This window comes from Equus caballus, chromosome 17 (assembly GCF_041296265.1).
Source record: "Equus caballus isolate H_3958 breed thoroughbred chromosome 17, TB-T2T, whole genome shotgun sequence".
NCBI lineage: Eukaryota > Metazoa > Chordata > Mammalia > Perissodactyla > Equidae > Equus > Equus caballus.
The window spans coordinates 80,162,294-80,177,954 of NC_091700.1; the positions used below are offsets into that span (position 1 = coordinate 80,162,294).

Consider the following 15,661-nt stretch of genomic DNA (forward strand, 5'->3'; position numbering starts at 1 on the left):
AAAATCCAGATATGGAGTCCTCGAAAGGAAAATAAAAGGCAGCTTCAGATTTCTCAAATGGAGGGCTACCCTGATGACTCTTAATTGTTGACACTTCTGAGGACAGGCTTTGTAATGTAAATGAACACTGCCATCACAATCTCAAACCTGTTTGTTCCAGGGGAATTAATTAGGATCTCGAGGACAATTTTGGTCCAGAAATTGACTTCATGAAAGCAGATTGTTGACCTAAGATCCAGCAGAACAAACTCTAATTATGTAGGAATGAATGCAACTAATGAGGGAAATCTCATTGCTTTTATAATATCCATTATTGCTTTTAGATTAGTACTACGATAGTTTTTAATTCTATATTTTACAATGGACAAATGAGAAAGCAATTGGTCTTTCTTCTTGAGCTCTCTCTAAGCTTCCACTGAGCAGGCTATATTTGTGCAATATGGAATCAAACAGTTTTTGAATTATATTTTATTTCAACTCATCAGAATAAAAGAAAATATGTGTTAATATTATAAGCTAATTAATTGTAAGAGGAATACAAGAAGAATCATTCTCTAGATATGTGACATATATTCATTAGCTTGTTTTGAAAATGTCTCATAACACTGGTCAAATGAGTAAGGTATCTTTATTGGGTCTCTTAACCCTCTTTTAATCTATATGGGTCTTTGGTAGAAGCAAACAAAGAAGCCTTTCCTGGAAAGAATTAATATTATTCAACTAGTCTATTTTACACCAAAAATAAAATATTAATAAAGAGGAGACTGGAAAAGTACTCACTAATAGTACTGGATGCCATCTTTGTCTGGTGCATGGCTCTAATTGGACTTTCCAGCTGGAAATGTGTACCACATCTATGTTGCCCTTAAAAACACTACCTGCCAGACTCAATTGATCAGTGATTTCTGTAAAATTCACAACTAAATGGGCCAGCAATCAGTCTGGGTCAGCAAGTAGCATACACCGCGCTACATTGCAACCCACCAATTTAGCCCTGATGATACAAGAACTCGGAAAGAAAGAAACAAACAAATAAACAAAAACCATGTACCTTTATTTTTCACATAAAAATGTGTGGATTTTGTTGCTATATGTCCTGGTTTTGCTTTTATATGAAGAGACAGACTTCATAGAGGCACTTCTTTCTCATATACACGTACAAGCTCTCTCTTCATTCCGTTTTGACTGTAATCATATGAGACCTACTACATGTCTAATACATGTCAGATGCTATACTAGATCTTTGAAAAATGTTATTTCATGATGCATACAAGCTTTTCAAGGTAGGCGTTATTATTAATTTAAAGAAAAGGAAAAAGATTCAGAGAGTAAGTTACTTGTCCATGTTTACATATCTAGTAACTTGCGGTCTGAAGTAGTAGCTTTTTTCTGTGCTCACGTTCCTTTCATTCACCATCGTGTCTCAATTTTCCTTTCCATCAGCATTATTTCTGTTCTCTTTTGCAGAAGCACTAAATATGTGTGGACGCTTGTATCAGATGATGTAAAAATCTATTAAAAGTGCTTTGTATGACAAGTAATAAAATGTACGGAAGCCAAACCAGCAGGCTTGCAATCCCATCACCACTTATAACCTCTGCAGTCTTGATTAAGTTGTGTAACCTCCCTATACCTCAATTCTGCAGCTGTAGCATGGAGATCGTAATAATCCTGTCCTCATAGCATTTTTATAAAGGTAAATTGAAAATACATCAAGCACTCAGGACTATGCCTTACATGAGGGAGTGCCGTATGACCATTGCTTATAGTTCTTGTTGTTGATATTGTAACAAGCAGTAGTGATGTATGTTGGTACATCTGCTAAGAATGCACTTGTGTTTTCTTAGAGCATGAAAAGGAGACCCTGTTGTGACATATTCTGTTCTAAGATTTTTAACTCCAGTATTTGTTTCATCAAGCTCCAAAGAATTACTTGTTGAACAACACAAGAAATATAAAATATCTTATAGAGTTATTTAGCCTTCTAATTTATCATCAATTAACTTAAAAAGATACCTAAAAATGCTCCTTTTTGAAGTAAATATTTTCTATAATAAATATGTGCCAGCAAATTTGGAATTTGAAAGCAGAATATTTAAGATAAGAACCTCAAAATAATATTTTAAAGTACCTTTGAGTAAATACAATTATATAGACTTTCTTTTTACAAAAGCATTCTATGGCTTTTCGTTGTTGTATGACAAAAAATTTTCTAAAACTTGTTCCAAACTCCAAGTTAACCTGTTACATAGCCTCTCAATTCAGTGCTCTTTCTCCCATCTGTTCTGGTGTTTCTAAACATTGTTTAAACAAAAACTGTGGATGATTTACCACCAAATGTAGATCAACATGTATAATTTATGTTTGATGCATGGAGGATATATACTGTTATGGGCATGGCTGCAAGGAAGGAAAGGTTTTTCTGTAGAGAGTACAGCGTGGGTATAGTATAGGTTTGGTTGGTAGCCAGTCGGTGTCTCAGTCCAAGACAAAGAAATATCGTGTTTACAGGAACCTGAAACATTTTTTGTTATAAAAGTGTAAGAGGTCTTGATCGGGGCATATGAAACAGTATTTAAAGTCAACCAATATACTGGTATGATAGTGGTGTATTCAATTTAAAATTTCAACTATTCTAAATAAATAATAGTATTGTACTATAGACATAATTTTTGAAAGCTACAGTACTTTATTCGGTCTAAGAAAATTTATTTTAATTCTTCAAATATGGCTTACCATCTCTCAATTAGGTCTATCTCTTAAGCTACTCTCTTTACCAGAAGCATGTCTCTTCTTTACCCGATTCCCCCTCAGTGATCCATTGGATCTTGGTTTAACTGTCATTTCTTCTTGGAGATCTTTCCTATCTACTTATTTCCTTTTTCTACAGTGTGATATCAGGGTACACACCTTATTAATCTGTGTATTTGCTTGTATTTTCTGCTGGACTGTATTATGTGTAATGAAAAAATCTTGTTCACTTCTGTTTCCCCTTGATTATCATGTAACTGGTGCTTGGAAATTGTTAAATGTCTGTATTATAAAAAAGGAATCATTCACATGTAGAAAAACTAAAATAATATGCTAAAAACTTTTACATGGAAGTAAATCTTTACAAATTTAGTATCTACATGTCCTACGCATCCCTCCCAATTTAAACCTCACGACATAGTGCTGCCCTATAGTAATCCCATTTGTATAACGATGTGACAATTTGCTAATATAATAAGTATAATTACAGAAGGTATATAGGTAAATTGCTCTGTAATAATTTTCTTCCCACCATGTATTTAGGCATATAAAAGTGGAACTTGATTTCTATAACCAAATTTTATTCTTAGATAATTAGATTTTTCCATAATTCAGATGTTTTCTCTGTTTATACTTCACCCTTGTATTGATCCATATGCATTGCTATGGCACTACCATGATGGGTTAGTCAAGACCTTAGCTATTTATTTCATCTGTGGAAGCATCAGTTGTGGCATTTATTACTTCCTAATGTCTTCAATGATAGGAAATTATTCATGTGAGTACTTAGTAATAAACATATATTTACCTCAAATCATAGATTCTTAAGATGTTTTCAGATAACAAAAGCTGAAATAATTAATCACCAGAGATACACACTATAGAAGGTGTTAACCAAAATCCTTCAGGCAGAAGGAAAATGATACTACACGGAATATGTATCTATGCAAAGAATTGGAGAGTACTGGAAATGGAGTCTAAATGAATAAATATGCAAATTTTTTCTTATAATTTAAAACCCATTAAAACATAATTGCTATTTAACCTAAAATAATAACAATGTAGTGTGGTGTTTACAGAATGTATAAAATTAAAATGCGTGATGACATTGGTAAAAATATTAAGAATAAAGATTCAAATAAAATTTTTTAAGTTCTTATACGTGAAGTTATATGATATCACATAACTGTGATGTTAAATATACATAGTATAAACCCTAAACAATCACTAAAATGAAAAGAAGTTATAAAAAATTAGCCAAAAAAGAAGATAAAGAGAACTGAACATTGTATTCAATTAATTTAAAAGGAAAAAGCAATTAAAAAAAGAAAAAAAACTAATAATACAAATAGAAAACAAATAACAGATTTAAATCGGTTAAACCTAACCATGTCATCAATAACATAAATATAAGTGTTGTAAAAGCCCACAGTAAAATTAGAACTGGTCAGACTAAATAGAAAAGAAAGACCTATATATGCTTCCTACAAGACATACACTTCAAATACAAAGACACAAACAGGTTAAAAGAAATGGATGGAAAGAAATATACCATGTTGACATTAACTCTTAAAAAAACAGCAATGGATAGTACAAATATAGATGGATAATATATTACGACCAGGTATAATTTGTTCTAGGAATGCAAGGTTGGTTTAATGTTATAAACCAATCAAGATAATTCCACATATTCAAGAACTAAAAAGAAAAATCATATGATTCCTTAATGAATACAGAAAAAGCTTTTGACAAAATCCAACGTCATTTCTGCCTAGAAAAGAAAACCTAAGCAAAGTAGGAACAATAGGAAACTCACTCAATTTGATAAAGACTATCTGAGAAAAACCTGAGGCTTACATCATACTTAATAATGGTGAATGACAATGCTTTTCCCCGAAGATTATGGAAAGAAAAAGATGATGAGTTTCATTACATCTATTTAGCATTTTGCTGAAACCAAATCAAGAAAAAAGATAAAAGGCATCCAGATTAGAAAGGAGGAAGTAAAATACTCTTTATTCAAAGACACTATGTCTGTCTACATAAAGGAAAACCAATGGAATCTACAAAATGCTAGTAGGAGCAATTCAAAGAGGCACAAGGACACAATAATATATATATTATTGAAGGAGAGCAGAATACGCCACTCCAAAATATGCTACTTGGGTATATTTATTATTCTGAATTAAAGAGACTTGAGAAACAGCCAGTGCAAGAAGGACACTCAGATCCTCCTTTGTCTCCCTGAAAGCAGGAGATAAATGTCCCATGTGAAAGATACCTCTCTGATAAGAAGGCATTCTTATCACCAGAGAGGAAATTGAGGCCTGAGAAAGCTATATAAACAAACCTTGTCACTTCTTCACCAATTTGCTACCCCAAGGCCAAACCCCTTTGTCTTGTCAATTCTTCACAAATTTATTTTTTCTTTGTCTAGAGGATATAAAAGCTTCCTGCTTTGGTGACTTCTTTGAGTCTCATATTTTTGTGGGGCTCTCACAGGTATCAAATTAACTTTGTTTTTCTCCTGTTTATCTGTCTTATGCTAATTTAATTATTAGATCAGCCAAATAGCTTAGAAAGGAGAAGGGAAAATTTTTCTGCCCCTCCAATGTCAAAATTTATCAAACCTTACATTTTGTATATGTGCAACTTATTGTATGCAAATGACATGATAAAGCTTTAAAAAAGAAGGTAAATAAACTGCTCAAGAGGAAGGAAGAATTATTTAAAATGACATTAAAAATTTAACAAACCAGAACACCTGACAGAAAAAAGTGATAGAAATAATAAATAATTCCAAATATTGTTTCTTTGGAAAACAAACAAACAAAATGGTGTAAAATATAATATATCAGATACTATTATTAAGGGGGAAAAAGCTCAAGGTGATAAAATAATATAGAGATGAAATTATAAGAATAAAACACTGTATTTTGCTTCATTTTTGCAAACAAATGCAAGAGTATAGTTGGAAAGAATGCCTTTCTTGAAGCATATACATTAAGTTTAACCTTATAAATATATGAAATAAATAGATGATATATCACATACAACATAAATAAAGTTGAGAACTACCTTGGTTTCCAAAATTGAAAATAATAGCTTAATATTGAAATTACATTTGTAATGACCTCAACTCTCCTATTTATATAACATGGTTGTATTAAAAATATTAGCAAGATTCTTTAGAAGGAAATACAGACTGATATTAATAACCTGTGGTATAAGAAACAGGTAACTATAGTCAGAAACATTTTTTTCCCATTTTATTTTATTTTTTTAAATTGAGATAACATTGGTTATAACATCACATCAATTTCAAGTGTACATCATTATATTTTGATTTCTGTGTAGATTACACCATGTTCACCACCCAAAGACATTATCATCCATCACCATATACATGTGCCCGGTCACCCACTTCCCTCCCCCAATGTGTCTGGTAACCACCAATCGATCTCTGTATATATGTGTTTAATTATTTGATCGATTTTATCTTCTATTTATGAGAGAGATCATACGGTATTTGACTTTCTCCCTTGGACTAATTTGCTTAGCATAATACCCTCAAGGTCCATGCATGTTTTCTCAATGGCAAAATTTCATCGTTTTTATAGTTGAGTAGTACTCCATTGTGTATATATTACCACATCTTTCTCGATTTGTCCCTTGATGGGCACTTGTTATTTCCAAGTCTTCACTATTGTGAATAATGCTACAGTGAACATGGTGGTGCATATATCTTTAAGCATTCATATTTTCATATTCTTTGGATAAATACCCAGCAGTGGAACAGCTAGATTGTATGGTAGTTCTGCTCCTAATTTTTTGAGGAATTTCCATACTGTTTTCCATAGTGACTGCACCGGTTTTCATTCCCCTCAACGTCCCATTTCTCCACATCCTCTCCAACATTTGTTATTTCTTGTTTTGTTAATTATAACTATTCTGATGGGTGTGAAGTGATATCTCATTGTAGTTTCGATTCACATTTCCCTAATAATTAGTGATGTTGAACATCTTTTCTTGTGCCTGTTGGTTATTTGTATGTCTTCTTTGGAAAAATATCTGTTTAGATCTTTTGCCCATTTTTTAGTTGGGTTTTTTGTGTTTTGTTGTTGAAATGTATAAGTTCTTTACATATTTTGTATATTTACCCCTTATCAGACATATGGTTTGCAAATATCATCTCCCAATTTTTAGGTTGTCTTTTCATTTTGCTGATGGTTTCCTTTGCTGTGCAGAAGTTTTTTAGTTTGATGTAGATCCGTTTGTTTATTTTTTCTATTTTTTCCCTTGCCAGGTCAGACATGGTATCTGAAAATGTGCTGCTAAAACTGATGTTGAAGAGCATACTTCTTATGTTTTCTTATAGATGTTTTATGGTTTTAGGTCTTACTTTAAAGTCTTTAATGCATTTTGAGTTAATTTTTGTGGATGGTGTAAGATGATGGGCTACTTTCATCCTTTCCATGTGGCTATCCAGTTTCCCCAACACCATTTATTGAAGAGAGTTTCCTTTCTCCATTGGGTGTTCTTAGTTCTCTTATTGAAAATTAGCCGTCCATAGATGTATGGGTTGGTTTCTGGGTTCTTGATTCTGTTCCATCGATCTATCTGTTTGTTTTGTGCCAGTACCATGCTATTTTGGTTACTATAGCTTACTATTTTGAAATCAGTGAGTATGATGCCTAGGCTTTGTTATTTTTTCTCAAGATTCCTTTGGCTATTTGGGGTCTTTTCTTGTTCCATGCAAATTTTAGGATTCTTTGTTCTATTTCTTGAAGAATGTCATTGGGATTCTGATTGGGATTGCATTGAATCTGTAGATTGCTTTAGGTAATATGGATGTTTAACTATGTTTATTCTTCTAATCCATGAGCATGGACTATCTTTCCATTTCTTTATATCTGCTTCAATTTCTTGCAATAATATCTTCTAGTTTTCAGTGTACAGGTCTTTCACCTCTTCGGTTAAATTTATTCCTAGGTATTTTATTCTTTTTGTTGCAATTGTAAATGGGATTGTATTCTTCATTTCTCTTTCTGCTACTTCATTATTAGTGTATAGAAATGAAAGTGTTTTTTGTATGTTGATTTTATATCCTGCATCTTTACTGTCTTCATTTATTATTTCTAAAAGTTTTTGATGGATTCTTTAGGGTTTTCTACATATAAAATCAGACGACCTGCAAATAGTGACAGTTTCATTTCCCTGTTTCCAATTTGGATCGCTTTTATTTCTTTTTCTTGCCTGATTGTTCTGGCTAGGACTTCCAATACTATGTTAAATAACTTTGTTTGTTTTTATTTTTCCCATCCCTTTAGGTGTACTGTTAGACTGTTTATTTGAGATTTCTCTTGTTTGTTGAGGTAGACCTGTATTGCTATAAACTTCCCTCTTAGAACCACTTTTACTCTATGTCATAAATTTTGGCATGTTGTAGTTTCATTTTCATTTGTCTCCAGGTATTTTTTGATTTCTTCTTTGACTTCTTCATTGACCCAATGGTTATTCAGTAGCATTTTGTTTAATCTCCACATACTTATAGCTTTATCAATTTTCTTCCTGTAGTTGGTTTCTAGTTTCATGCCACTGTGGTCAGAAAAGATGCTTGGTATTACTGCAATCTTCTTAAATTTATTTAGATTTGTTTTGTGGCCTAATATGTAATCTATCTTGGAGAATATTTCATGTGAATTCGAAAAGAATGTGTATCTGCAGTTTTTGGATGAAATGTTCTTTATATAGCTACCAAATCTGTCTGGTCTAGTGAGTCATTTAAAGCCAATGTTTCGATCTTCTGGTTGGATGATCTATCCATTGATGTAAGTTGAGTGTTGAACTTCTCTACTATTATTGTGTTACTGCCTCTTTCTTCTTTCATGTCGGTTAATAATTGCTTTATATATTTAGGTGCCCCTATGTTGGATTCATATATATTTACAAATATTATATCCTTTTGTTGAATTGTTATTTTCATTGCTATTTAGTGCCCTTCTTTGTCTCTTGTTACAGTTTTTGTTTTAAAGTCTGTTTTGTCTGATATAAGTATTGCTACCCCAGCTTTCTATTTTTTTTTTTTAAGATTGGCACCTGGGCTAACAACTGTTGCCAATCGTTTTTTTTTTTTTCTGCTTTATCTCCCCAACCCCCCGTACATAGTTGTATATCTTAGTTGCAGGTCCTTCTAGTTGTGGGATGTGGGATGCCGCCTCAGCGTGGCCTGACAAGCGGTGCCATGTCCACGCCCAGTATCCAAACCCTGGGCCGTTGCAGCAGAGCGCGCAAACTTAACCACTTGGCCACGGAGCTGGCCCCTACTCCAGCTTTCTTTTCATTGCCATTTGCATGGAGTATTGTTTTCAATCCCATCACTTTCAGTCTGTGAGTTTCTTTAGGTCTGAAGTGTGTCTCTTGTATGCAGAATGCATATTGATCTTGGTTTTTTAAATCCAATCAACCACTATGCCTTTTGATTGAAGCATTTACTCCATTGACATTTAAAGTAGCTATTCACAAGTATGTACTTATTGCCATTTTGTTACTTTCTTCTGGGTGTGTTAGTAGTTCTTCTGTCTTCCTTTCTTCTTCTCTTGCTCTCTTCACTTGTGATTTGGTGATTTTCTTTAGTCTTATATTTGGGTTCCTTTCTCTTAAATTTTGGGTCTTTATTATAGGTTTCTGGATTGTGATTACCATGAGGTTCATATATAATAACCTGCGGATATAGCAATCTTTATTAAATTGATGATATCTTAAGTTTGTCTACTTGCTAAACACTCTACTCTTTTTAGTCCCCTCCTCCTACATTTTATGTTTTCAATATCATATTTAATGTCCTTTTTTGTGTATGTGAATCCATTACCCTCTCATCATGGAAACAGATAATTTTAGTACTTTTGTCTTTTGACCTTCATATTATCTTCATAGATGGTTGATCTTCTACCTTTACTGTATATTTGCCTTTACCTGAGATTTTATTTTTTTAAATAATTTTCTTATTCCTATTTGTGGTCTTCTCTTTGCCGCTTAGATAAGTCCCTTTAGTATTTCCTGCAAGGCTGATTTCTTAGTAATAAAGTCCTTTACTTTTTGCTTCTCTGGAAAACTCTTTGTCTCTCCTTCCATTCTGAATGATAACCTTGCCAGGTAGAGTACTTTTGGCTGTAGGTTTTTTCCTTTCAGCACTTTAAACATATTGTGCCACTCCCTTCTAGCCTGTAAAGTTTTTACTGAGAAGTTAGTTGATAGGTTTATGGGGTTTCCTTTGTATGTAACTTGTTGTCTTCCTCTTGCTGTTTTTAGGATTGTCTCTTACCTTTAATTCTTGACTTTTTAATTATAATGTATCTTGGTGTGGGCCTCTTTGGGTTTATCTTGTTTGGTGCTCTCTTTGCTTCCTGTACCTGGATGTCTGTTTCCTTTCTTAAGTTAGGAAAGTTTTCAGCTATTAGTTCTTCAGATAGATTCTCTGCCCCTTTGTCTCTCTCTTCTCCTTCTGGGATAACTATAATATGGGTGTGGGTGTTAGTGTGCTTGATGTTGTCCCAGAGATCCTTTAGACTGTCCCTATTCTTTTTAATTCTTTTTTCTGTTCAGCTTGGGTGATTTCCTCTAGTTGCTCCTCCAACTCACTGCTCCTTTCTTTTGTATCATCTACTCTGCTATTGATTCCCTTTAGTGAACTTTCCATTTCCACTATTGTATTCTTCAGTTCTCATTATTTTTTTTTTATATTTTCCAATTCTTTCTTGAAGTTCTTACTGTATTCATCCATTCTTCTACTAAGATCAGTGATCATCATTACAACTATTAGTTTATACTCTTTACCAAATAGATTGTTTATCTCTGTTTCGTTTAGTTCTTTTTCTGAGGACTTATCCTATCCCCTTATTTGGAACATATTCCTTTATCTCCACATTTTGCCTCTTTCTCTGTGCTTATATCTATGTATTAGGTGGATCAGGTACATCTCCCAATCTTAGAGAATTGGTTTTCTCTAAGGGATGCCTTATGAAGCCTAGCAGTGTGCTTCCCTCTTGTCACCACTCCCAAATGTTCTAGACAGCTCCTCTGTGTGGGCTACATGTGTCCTTCTGTTGTGGCAGAGTTGATCTTACTGTAGATGACCGAGGAGACTAGGCTGTCTCCCTGGCTGGCTGGATATAATGCTCAGCTGTGTGCAGCTTCTATGGTCCCTTCAGTCATTTTCTTGGATTATGGGATCCCCAGTACAGTTGGCTGAAAGTTCTAATACCACATTCTTCTTACAGTTTTTTTCAAGTGAATAAGCCCCTACTGTGGCTAGTTGCTAGATTCAGGGGCTTGCAACTATTGTAGGTCTCTGGACTGAAAGGTTGTTGTCAGCTGTCTCAGTATTGCAGCTGGGTGGTGCTGGTCCCAGTCATAGCAGCACAAAATTTTTTCAGGCATTGGAAGACAGGGCTGATCTCCTATGTGGATCTTTGAGAAGCACAATTCTGCTACAGCTCACAAGCCCCACTGCCTGCAGGCTCCCACACACCCTGTCAATACAGTCCTGCCCCATGCACACAGCCCACCCAGTGAAGCTGACCCACTCACCTCACTACAGAAGCCTCACACATTCCACCAGTGCAGAGATGCCCCTCACACATACCATGCTCCACAGAGGCAGATCCACTCACCTTGTTTCAGGGGTCCCATACACCATGCCTATGTGAGACCACAGGTTGTGTGAGAGTTTGCTGTGGGGTGGGGCCAGTCCCTAGGGTCAGCTGCCTGCCCTGAGTGAGCTGGATTAAATCAGCGCTCTAGTGGGTGGAGCAGAATCCTGTGCTAACAGACCAGGGGAAGAGCTTCAATGATGTCTTCCAGCATCTGTGTCAGCACACTTGTACTAGATCACAATAATGGCTGGCACCAATGTCTCAGTCCCCAGGTAGGTGATCCCAGCTGCCTCTGGCCTCACCAAGATGTGCCCATGGGGCCGGCTTCATGGCCGACTGGTTAAGTTCATGTGCTCTGCTGCGGCAGCCCAGAGTTTGGATCCTGGGCACGGACATGGCACTGCTTGTCAGGCCACGTTGAGGCAGCATCCCACATCCCACAACCAGAAGGACCTACAACTAAGATATACAACTGTGTATGGGGGGGCGTTGGGGGAGATAAAGCAGAAAAAAAAAAAACGATTGGCAACAGTTGTTAGCCCAGGTGCCAATCTTGAAAAAAAGAAAAAAAGAAAAAAAGATGTGCCCAGAGCCTATCAAATGAGTCTCTTTTCACCAAAGGATTGTGCACCTTTCTTTCTGGTGATTTTATGTTGCTTTCTGAAATGGGTGAATTTGTGCACGGGCCCTTTAAGAGCAGGCTTTTCTTTCTCTTATGTGCAATAGCTTTTCTGGGGATATTGTCTTTTGTATTTAATAGCCAGCAAAACCATGGCACTTGTCTCAGTTTTGCTAAGTTCAAAAGCTGCTTACTGTGGGAAATCTTTCCCACTCAGATCCTCTACTCATCCAGGGAAAACTTTGTACCTTAAGATTACTCCTGGCTGTGAAGTGCCATGGCTAAAAGATGACTTTTTCCTCTCCAGAAAGGAATTTCTGCCTCTTCCACCTCAGTTACCACTGTCTCTTGTTGCAGGGGTTCTTTTTATCAAGTTTCTGGTTCTCTCTCAAGTATAATTTTTCCAAGGGCAGTTGTAAATTTGTTGTGTCCATGGGAGGGGGTGAGTTCAGAGTCCTCCTATGCTATCATCTTCCCAGCAGTCCAGAAACATTTTTAAAAGAGAATTATGATAGGGAACTAGCCTTAACAGAATCAGAATGAATAAAGCAGGCAAAAGGATGAATGATTTTCAGTGTAGAAGGGAATGTGAATTTTAAGTGGAGCAAAGATTTTTTCAGGCAATATGGATCTTCACTTATCACCATTGAATGCTCATACTTTGTTAGTGTAGCAGTTTCAATAATTCATCCTACATGTAAACATCAGCAAAACCATGTATATATGTATGCAGATAGATGAAGTGATTGATGGACAGATAAGATCATCATTTCAGCAGTTTTCCTGAGAGCAAAATGAACAGAATCTAAACGTTGACCAATAAGAAAAAATTTTAAAAAGCAAATATGGTATATATGGTGAAATAAAAGAATCAATATGCAGCCATTAAATATATGAGGAAATGTATAACTTACCAGTAATTATATTTCTATACGAAATATTTTTGAAGAAAACTATATCCATTATATATGGTTATAATTTTAAGTGATAAAATGCAGAAAATTGTTTTATAATACTAGGTATTAATATGTAACTGGAATATCTCTTAAATGACACACAACATGCCTACCAGCAGGAGTAGCCTGGGTTAATGAGCTATATGACTATTGGACTAGGATAAAGAGAAATTTATGTTAAATATTTTTGAAAATTATGAAATATTTTAAACTTATTGAAGAGAACATATGTGCTTAAAATTATAAAATAATCCCATGCGCCCACTTTAAAAAGAATTTTAGGGTCTGGCCTGTTGGCACAGTGATTAAGTTCTCATGTTCTGCTTCGATGGCCAGGAGTTTGCTGGTTCGGATCCCAGGTGTAGACATGGCACTGATTGGCAAGCCATGCTGTGGTAGGCATGACACATATAAAGTAGAGGAAGATGGGCATGGATGTGAGCTCAGGGCCAGTTTTCCTCAGCAAAAAGAAGATTGGCAGCAGATGTTAGCTCAGGACAAATCTTCCTCAAAAAAAAAAAAAAATTTATTTTCTCTAACTCTCCCACATTACATCCTCTTCATCCCACCTAGATGAAGTTACTTACCTGGAATTTCTATTTATCACATATTTGCTTTTCTTTATACTTTTATCACCTGTAAAAGAATACCTAAACAGGGCCCGGCCCCATGGCCAAGTCGTTAAGTTAACTCACTCCACTTCGCTGGCCCAGGGTCTTGCTGCTTTGGATCCTGGTGCAGACATAGCACTGCTTGTCAAGCTTGTCCCACATTGCAGAACCAGAAGGGCCTACGACTAGATATACAACTATGTACCAAGGAGCTTTGGGGAAAAGAAGAAAAAAGGAAAAGAACATTAGCAACAGATGTTAGCTTAGGGCCAATATTTAAAATAATAGTAATACTACTTAAACATTATACTGTGTAGTACTACATGTTTTTAAAATTAAATGAAAAGACTACGAATGAATCAGCAAATTGTTTTACACTCTCAATACTATTTTTTTACCTTGATTAATGTCACTGTGTGCAGCTAAATTTGTCCAAAGACATTTGAATTTTCTTTTAGGTTTTTTGCTATTGCAGTTTTTATTATTGCTGCTTTAGTTATTATTGCTTTTGTCGTCCTTGTATAGGTCTTTTAAGGAACATGTTTAGGACTCATATTTGGCTTAGAATTGCTGGATCCTAATTTACAAGCCGACTGACATATCCCAGTAAATTAAATGGTTTTCCAACGTAATTGTATCAATTTATGCTCCATCTACAATTTATGAGTTACCATTTGCTAAACAAGCTAACAAAACTTAGATAAATTTTTTAAATTTTGTCAACATGGTGACTCTAAAATAGCTATTGAATGATTTAAATTTCTATATCACTTATTATTTAGAGGTTGAACAGATTTTCATGTCTTACTGCCACTTACATTATCTTTTCTGTGAAATATCTGGTGACATATTTTACCCATCTCATCCATTAAGTTGTTTTCCTTTTATTGACTTTTTGAGCACTGCTTCAAAGATTAAATATTTTATACCTGTCTTCTGAAGTTTTTGATTTGCCTTTCGAATTTATGATGTGTTTTTGTAAACAAGAATTCTCAGTTTTAATGTTTGATTTAAACAATATTTTCTATAATGGTTGTGCTATTTGTATCAAAACTTAACTATAAACTAGAATGGCACACCCAGAAAACACAGGGCCCCAAAAGAGCCATTTTTAGATAAATAAACCCTGAGGTTATTTACTAGTGACAGAACTGCATTAAAGGTTTTTAAAGATGTACTTCAGAAATCAGGAATAAAGTTCAGAAAGAAAGAAAATCAGTGATCCAAGAAAGTATGAACAACGTAGATAAATCCACATAATTAGTGACTTTATAAAATTCTGAAAACAATCCCTATTCATATATTCTGGTGGAAAAATTATAGACCTGGGTGTAGGGGTGTTTACATGTTATGCAAATCAAGAAGATGATTAAAGTGTCCTCAGTTTATGGCATTGTCCAGGAGGAGATTAAAGATCATAATTTATCTTATATTTTGATAGTTTAAATATGAAAGCTAAAATTTGTAGGGTAATCACTGAAGTACAAAAACATCCCAAATTTGTAGAGGAAAAAAAAGAATAACTAGGAATATTTCCCTGCCATAAGAAAAAAGCACAGATTAAAATGCACTAAAACAGAACTAATAGATAATGCAAAAGAGGTAGCATAGCTAAATCCAAATATATTTCTGTATATAAAGGTCTTTATTTGAATGTCATGGCCTAAATCTTAATCTTTCAGTAACTTATTTTTGACAAATAAGCTCTACGAAATAGTCACTGGAACCAATTCAGCGGCAAGTCCTTGGATAACGCTAAACATAACAATAACAAATCACCACATCGCAGTGTCTAGTGACGGCTACACATCCTCGGCAGAGCGATCAAGGACCGAGCGAGCGTTAAAACTGAATCACACAGTTACTCCTCAAATTGCTCCCACAGGTTTAGGGTTGACTGAGCTTTAAATCGCCTGCAGTCTATCGACTATTCAATTCTCTCGGTCAATTGATAAATAAAATACTTTAGTCATCAGAGTTTTTAATCCACTGTTATAACACTTGCTTTTCTTGAAACATTAGATTAGCTCCCTTTGTTTTCTGGGTTTAAGATTCAGGTCAAGTTAAACG

General features: G+C 34.8%; 1 long non-coding RNA gene across 2 annotated transcripts in view; it reads left to right on the forward strand.

Moving 5' to 3' along the window:
- LOC138918549 (uncharacterized) overlaps window positions 1–15,661 on the forward strand; it is a 141,479-nt gene that overhangs the window by 27,632 nt on the left and 98,186 nt on the right. The gene's annotated exons all lie outside the window — the stretch shown is intronic.